At 32.6% G+C, this 8694-nt stretch overlaps 1 protein-coding gene across 1 annotated transcript in view; it reads left to right on the top strand.

Moving 5' to 3' along the window:
• Positions 1–1725: 1725 nt before the first annotated feature.
• LOC127723678 (uncharacterized) overlaps positions 1726–8694 on the top strand; it is a 32200-nt gene continuing 25231 nt past the window's right edge. Inside the window, exon 1 of the mRNA XM_052230415.1 lies at positions 1726–1823. The gene's annotated coding sequence lies outside the window, so the exon portion shown is untranslated. The remainder of the gene's footprint in view (positions 1824–8694) is intronic.

Below are 8694 nucleotides of genomic sequence, written 5' to 3'. Positions count from 1 at the left end.
GTAATGCAATTTCTCCTCTCATAATAATCGCATAACAATATATATATATATATATATTATACTTATAAAATAGAACTTATTTATATATAAAGGTGTGCGCAGCTTAACAATTAACATGAACATATAAACTTATACAGATTCCAATTCTCGGCATTTAACGCCGACTTAAAATTATTCAAAGTCTTTGTCGTCACTGTTAAATCTGACAGGTTATTCCACTGATCCACTACTCTAATTGAAAAAAGTATTTAGTCTATGTGTCGTCTTACACTGTTTCTTAAAGAGTTTTAAGGAGTGACCTCTAGTATTATTAGATGGTGCTAAAGTAAATAGGCTCATCCAGTTTATATCATCTATACCATGCAACGCTTTATACACTTGTATCATATCATTTCTATCCCTACGATATTCCAAGGTTGGCAATCCCAATGAGCGTAATCTATCTTCATAACTTAAATGATTTATATTCTTTACGAGTTTAGTTGCCCTTCTTTGGACAGATTCCAATTTACGAATATCTTTTTTAAGGTGCGGAGACCAAACACATGTAGCATATTCCAACAGTGGACGAACAATTGACTTATAAAGAGTAAGAAACATATCCTGGTCCATGTAGTCCGAGGCAAAGGAATGATGAATAAGTGATAAAACTCTCTGCGCTTTATAGTACTTATATGTTTTTCAAACTTTAAATTTGACTCGAAAGTTACTCCAAGATCCTTTTCTTCGTTCACCTTAGATAACGCAATAAAATTTTCTGTATCATCCAACATGGTATAACGTACGATATTGTTGATCATTGTCAGGATTAATATGTAATACTTTACATTTAGCAGCATTAAATTTCAATTTCCACGTATTTGACCATTCACATAAACTGTCCAAATTTTCCTGTAACTTACAGCGCTCATTATCTGACTAGACTTTAGAATATACTTTACAATCATCGGCAAAAATTTCATATGGCAAAATTTGGGGTAATTTGCTAATTTGCATAGTGGCCATTTTGCCTTATCATGACGGCAGCCATTACAATAGGATTATATAAGCCCTTTTAATAAAAATGCCAATATGCAAAAATCTATGTCGAATGAACAATTTGTTCGCATATAGGTGAATTGTACATGTTTTTAGGCTTCTGTCCGGCCTTTTTAGTTTAAAAATCGGAAGCGTAACCATTGTGTAATTGCTATATAAGATCAAATAAAATGACGTAAAATCGTAAAATAGCAAGATTCAAAACAGAAGTAATTTGATCAAAAGGGACAAAGTCTCGTGGTGCAAATGATTTAAATAAAGTACCTTTGATTTTGCCATATGTTCACTATGCCCTTTACTACATCAGGAAGGTCATTTATAAATGTTACAAAAAGAACAGGTCCTAGAATAGTCCCATGAAGTACACCACTCACAACATCTGACCATGCTGAAGTTGTATTATTTATACGAACACATTGCTTACGCCCGGATAGAAAACTTTTTATCCAATCCAAAATGTGTTTTATATCATGCTTTGTTTGTAAAACCAGGTTTCCATTCTTTTGATGTGTTAAAGCTGTTGATTTTTCCATTTGATAAGTGACTTTTCGCTTTGAATTTTCTTGGAGTTCGGTATATTTGCTATTTTAATTTTTGTTTGTTTTTGGATTTCTTCAAAACCAATACAAGATCGGTTTTTACATTAAAGTTTTTAGCCTTACACACTTCGGTCACATGATTAGAAAATGGTGGATGATTTTCAAGGATTGTTACCCGTAACTCTATCACACATGATTGAGGGTTGACTGTGTGCTACTTATTACAGTCACAAGAAAAACACAAACGTAAGCCCAAGATAGGGTAAAAATTAGTGAAGTATCTTTAATAGTTCTTCTTATCGAAGATCAGTCACCGTCAGAAATACAGTCTCAAACTGTTTGATTTTCTTCTTCTCCTTCCAACAGTAGTCCAATAGGGATCACCAACAGGACCAAGTAAAACGTAGCCTATCATTTGTGCTTTTAAATTGTATATGCTTCGAATAATTATAACATATTGTGGTCAGTAAAAAAAAAACAATAATGTGTCCACGGTACACGGATACACGGATGCCTCACTTGCACTATCATTTTCTATGTTCAGTGGACCGTGAAATTTGGGGTCAAAACTCTAGTTTGGCATTAAAATTAGAAAGATCATACCATCATAGGGAACATTTGTACTAAGTTTCAAGTTGATTGGACTTCAACTTCATCAAAAACTACCTTGCCCAAAAACTTTAATCTGAATCAGGACAGAGAGGCGGATGAACGGGCTCACAGACCAAAAAAACATAATGCCCCTAAGTGGGGCATAAAAATGAAAAACAACAATTATAAATTTTATGCGTTCAAAGCGCTTTTCTGGATTTACCTTCATCAGTAACATGCTATAACATGTGGATTATCCGATAGACATAACTTCTAGTGGACACTCTGCATTGATTTTGGGGATATTTTGCTTTGCAGCATCATTGGAAACTATTATAGGGCTCGACATTACCGTTTGTCCGATTGTCCGGGACAAGTGGACACAGGCGTCGGGCAAGTAGATTCACCATACTACTTGTCCGTCAGGACAAGTGAAAAATCGATGTCAGATGTAAAATAAATCAAATTCAAGACTTATACATTCCCAAAAAATTGAATGGTTGTTTTATTGATCATACAAAAAGAAATAAATATCCATTGATTGAACGTATTTTAATATGCTTGCAGCGGCTGACCAGGGGAATATACGTAAGGGGGTAAGGGGGAAAGAAACCAATGTTAATGCTTCTTCATAGTATAAGCCTCCTTGAATTAGGAGCACCTCCATGTGGAGTTTTACCTTAACTTTAAAATTTTAAATTAAAGTATGTTTCATTTGATTTTGCTTTTATGCATAACAATACATTAAAAGAGGTTTTATTTAATAAGATCTATGTATTAAAATAATAAGTAAAGATGTAAAAATTAAATAAAATCTAAAAAGGCAGATTTTCTCAGTGAAATAATTTATGTACTTCATGATCATGTATCAATGTATATCATGTATATAAAAATCAAAATAAAATTATAAAAGATTGTTTTGCTACCATCAATAAATTAAAAAGTCAAAAAAAGGCTGAATTATATACAAGGTGGCCAGGTGTATTTACATCCTTGGTTTAACCCATACCACTACTACAGAATGAATAGGTCCATAGCCTTAGGAGAACCTAGTGATTTGGGAAGTGATGTCATCATGATTTAATGATCGACACATGATAGTGACATTGAGTCAGAGAACTCAGTCTTGCAAATAATCTTTCAGCATGTTCAGCCTGAAATAATGAAAATGAATTTTTATGTGGTATTCTTTTAAAATTAGTTACAAACAAATTCATATAACATAACAAAATGCTCCCATCATTTGGTACAATCAATTAAGCTCAAGTATTATTAGTGCATTTCATCAATATGTTAGATTTTCAATTATAAATTCGGACAAGTGAGTTAAGAGTTCGGACAAGTTGATTTTCTTGCAACTTGTCCGAAGGGACAAGTTAGAAAAAATGATAATGTAGAGGCCTGTATTACAGTACAACCTGTGAAAATCTCTGATAAATGGTGGCCATAAAACAGTGTTCTCCCAAGGCCCACAAAGCACCACTGACTTGCAGTCCTATAATTTCTGAGTGTGGTCCTATCAGTCTTTGCACTGCCCTATATATGTAGCACCCTAAAGTGCGATGGTCTGCGCTAAAGTGCGATGCCTCCATACGCTATAGTCTGATGGTCTGCAAAAGTATAGACGTAGGAAACGTAGTTGGATTATGACGTTAACAGTCGTTTATACAAACCAAAAATGTACATGCTGGAAGATGAATTAAAATGTTTGATTAACTACTTTTAAACCAAATGTCCATGACTTTATTTCAAACCTAACTGTACATGTGCTTTGTCTGCTGAAGCAAATGTTGTTGTTTTTTTGCGGGTGCTGGAAGAAGGACTTTACAATGTGTCCTGCAGTTGACTATTTTACTATATAAATACAAAATAGTATACGCATAGGTATCCTGTATCCTGCTTCTATTGGAAGCGAACGGATACATTTGATTAAATCATTGTTTACGTTGCAGTTTACTTTGCGGTCCCCGTTAAAATATTGTCGATTTTATTGAAAAGTAACATCGGTAAAATAAAGGTACATGTTTTCAAGCGTAAATTATAACAGAGTTTGTATATTGTAGGAAAATATAACATGTATTTGTACTTGCTTCGAAAAAGGAGGAAGCTCAGCGAACTTCGCCTTTCTCTCGCATTTACATTAAAGCTTGTACAAAAAAAATGTTACTTATATTCCGACAATGAACGAATTTTGTATTTGTAATTTACAATGAAGACTGTAAGGGGAGGTGTTCAGATTATTGATAGACTGTGTGAATGGCAAGCTACACCAATTATCCAAATATTTAATACCCCCGAATTGTTGAAAAAAAAACATTTACAGGAAATATAGTGACATCTACAATCCAAATTTGCAAATATTATCGGGTCAGTTTTCTAAATTTAGAAACAATCATGTTAGCATGGTTAGTCTACCTGTAAATTATAAAGCCTGTCACATATGTTATACCTGAGTAAACTAGCTTTTGAAAAAAATACCATTTTTTAACATCCATGTACTTTAACGTTTTAAGCCCTCGAACCTTAGGCCAAAATTAAAATTAAGTTTGTTTCCCCTTACCCGACCGACCCTCTAAAAATACGCCGACTGAAATAATTTTTTTCGAAAATCATGTTGTTGTTTTTTTTTTTGTCTTTTCGCTCAAAAGTTCGTATTTTAATTTCGTTTCCTTGAATGGTCCGTATTTTCATCATTCCGCGAAATCATTGTCGCCCGTGTGTTTGCAGCAAAGGGTAAACAACGTAGGCAAGGATACTGAAATTAGAATGGAATAATGTTTTAAATAAATGCATCCGAGCAATCGTAACTACTGTTCCATTCTAGCTACGCCTCCAATAACAAAATGCGTAGCGAGAATGGCTGAGTAGTTACGATTGCGCATCCGAGCTCACCCTTGAGCTTAAATGTTAGGCCCGGTGTTTCTGCCGTGTTTGTGGTAAATCCCTGAGTTCGCCTTCATCACACTACAAACCAGTAAAAGTCTGAAATGGCCTATATCTGTACTCGACTGTACTGATTTTTACTCGACCAGTCTGAATTGGTCTGAATTTTACTCGACATTACTCGACCCCAGTCTTAACCATACTCGACTGTACTGATTTGTACTTGACCCTTATCTTTGCCATTGAAAATAGTCTGAACTATTACTCGACCAGTCTGAAACAGTCTTAACCAATTCTCGACCTGTACTCGACCAATTTTTTCAGTCTAAACCATACTCGACCAAAGGTCTGAACAATACTCGACCAGTCTGAACCATACTTGACCAAAAAACCTATACTTTTTTTTAATTTTAGCTGTTAAAATTAATTTCTTTTTTTCTGACATGACAACAGCCATAATAAAATAAAGATATATATAAAAACATATTTTTACATCCTTACATGATTCTCAGATTTATCAAATAGAGATAGTTAAATTAAATTATCTTATATAATAATTTAATTATATTAATTTTAAAGTTTCAGAGTTTTGTTAAAAAAAAGATTTTCTTTTAACTAAAAACCACACCTTTACTGAGGGTAATAAAACCTTATTAAGGTGCTTCTTGTTTGGCATGTGTTTTTTTTTTTAAACTTCATTTTCCTAAATTCCTAAAGAAAAACTATATAGGTTTCATGGTTACATACAATAGTTATATAATTATCTTTTTAATGAGGTAACATCAGCCAAAAAATCACTGAAATTGTTTAACCTTATATTAGAAATATATCTATTCTTATTATAATTTGGGATACATTATATATAATATATATCAAGAAGGGATAAAAAAATTAAAGAAATAGATAAAATTTTTCTTCTGATTAGTGGTAAAGTATAAAGTAATACCTCCTGCTTGGGGCAAACTCATTAAAAAGATCACACCTGGTTAGAGAGTATTAATTTCTAATTAACATTCATTAAAAATTGCCATATCCTGTAAAACTTAAATCGCAAGGCCTTTTGATTTCACTAGATAAGTAATACACGAGTTTAAGAAAAAAGGGCTTTCTTTTTACCTGTAAAACACACATGTACTGAGGTAAATAAACCTTATTAAAGTGCTTCTTGTATGCCATGTCTTTAATTTTGACAAAAGTTATTTAAATTTAATTGAAATAAATTTTTTCTGCAACTTTGGAACACATTTCCTTTTTTAAATGGTTATCAAGGATTGCTATGGAAGTTCTATTATCATGATTATATTAAATTCTTGGTTTTACAAAATAAGGTGTTATTTTTAAAATTTATTAAGTTGCTTTATATACTATTTCAAATATATTTTAATAAAAAAAAGTGCACATTATTAACTTAACTCAACTGACACCATAAATCTATACAAGGCTTAAGTAAATGGTGAAAATTGTCCAGTAACCATAAAATATATCTGAAACATTCAAAAATTTTTAATAACATTAAAAATATTAGTCACAATTCAGTTTTGAGATTATTTGATCAGCTTGTTTTATTTTTATTTTTAAGGTGATATATATATGTAAGTGTTGATAAATATGGTGTTGAATTTATATTATGTTTATTGTGAAATTTTGGTTTCAATGCCATATTGAATACATTTTAAATTTCAAATTGTTGTTCAAATTTCTAGCCAGGGGAAATAGCTGTTAAAAACAGTTCCTAAATTGATGAAATACAATAGATAGATACAAAAATTAGGTCTAGGTTGGTTAAGACTTAGTCGAGTATGGTTCAGACTAGGTCGAGTATGGTTCAGACTAGGTCGAGCATGGTTCAGACTAGGTCGAGCATGGTTCAGACTAGGTCAAGCATGGTTCAGACAAAAATAAAATGGTTAAGTACAGGTCGAGTACAAGTTCAGACTGTTAAGTATGGTTCAGACTACAGTCGAGTATTATCAAGTAAATTTCAGACCAATTCAGACTGGTCGAGTAAAAATCAGTACAGTCGAGTACAAATATAGGCCATTTCAGACTTTTACTGGTTTGTAGTGTCAGTGGTTGACTCAATAAGTTGTATATTGGATCGCTATTTATGCTATTTTGTTTCATTTCGTATGTGATATTGGACCATACACCAGTTGCCTTTGGATAAAATAGTAGTTGATTTTTTTTCGAGCTCAGTATCATATTGTGTTGTGAAAAGTCGAGATGACTATACCAGCTAATGCTTTGATAAAAGTTCTTGTAAGTTCTTATGTCTTTTATAAGTTATAATGCCTTTAATGGGCTGATGATTAAATATGGTCACACATTCAGGGTTTTGTGAAATAAGATGCCAGTGTTTCATTATTATATTTTTAGTTTCTGTATAGATGGGTTGAATTTTGTTAACATTACTACATTACATACTGTTTTGCTGGGCGATGTGTTAGCAAGTTTTCCCTTTCTGTATTTTGTGTTTGATAAAAAAAATCGTTGATTTCAGATATTTGATATCCTTGTTTGAGCGTTTTTTTAAGATCAGTTTTGCTGCTTGTGTTTCTGAGATACCTCAATACTTCACCCTTGATAAATCCTTTCAATGAAAACACTTTTTGGGTGTGAGCTGTGTCTGTGCAGATATTGATATGTTTCATTTGGTTTGATATTGGTTTTAATGTCTTGTATCATACTACTCCTTCGTTAAAGAATCTTTCTCCTTTGTATAATTATGACAGTGTATAAGAATATTGTTTCATTACAGGAAAATTCGTAGGTGAACTTCAACTATCATTATCATTTTGTTTCTCTGTGTTGAAAGCGTTGTAAAATGTGTTAAAGAATTAACAAACATTGTAAGGTCTGCTAACTCAGCGAATGCTGATCCGCACATAGGCACGCCCAAGGGTTCATGGTAAAGTTTATTGGTAAAAATAAATTCTTAGTTTTCTAGAATAAGCCTTAATAGGCGTTGTCATACTTGCTTGGATCAGGGTTTGTGGCTTCTAGTATTTCCTTAAATGAAAAACAAGTGTACATATTTTTTGCATCGAATGTTTCTAGGTAGCAGTCTCGTTGGGGTTTTATATTTTCAATTGAATTAATAAAACTATAAGAAAAATATAGAACCGTGTCTCAATTTATATGTGGTCTACTCTAAGTCACAAAGACATTGATATTTATTAACATTTTCTAGTCTAGAAATTGTAAGGTCTTCTAGTCATGCATAATACGTTATACAGTATGTTGTTTTAGTATCAATAAAGTTCAATTTGTTGTTTTTCTGTGTTTTCCTGTGTGTTAGATATATTTCAGGGATTTTCTCTAAAAAAAAAAAAAAAGCCTACCTACCTACCTACCCACTTCCAAAATGGTGGGTAGGGTAAGGGGAAACAAAGATATTTTTAATTGCGGCCTTACCTTATTGGTCCATCGCACTTTAGTTTAGCGTGATATACCATTGTACTTTAGCAAACAAACAACCATCACACTTTAGCGTTAGACACCATGGTACTTTAGCGTAGACCATCGCACTTTAGCATGACCATTGCACTTTAGAGTACCATCGCATTTTAGAGTCCTACATATATATTTCTGTTCCGTGGTGTTATAATTTTTCCATGAAAAATTGTTTAATTGTGACTTGTTA

Source organism: Mytilus californianus, unplaced genomic scaffold (assembly GCF_021869535.1).
Source record: "Mytilus californianus isolate M0D057914Y unplaced genomic scaffold, xbMytCali1.0.p SCAF_13, whole genome shotgun sequence".
NCBI lineage: Eukaryota > Metazoa > Mollusca > Bivalvia > Mytilida > Mytilidae > Mytilus > Mytilus californianus.
Note: the sequence above shows the minus strand (reverse complement) of the source record. Positions and strands in the feature narration are given on the sequence as shown.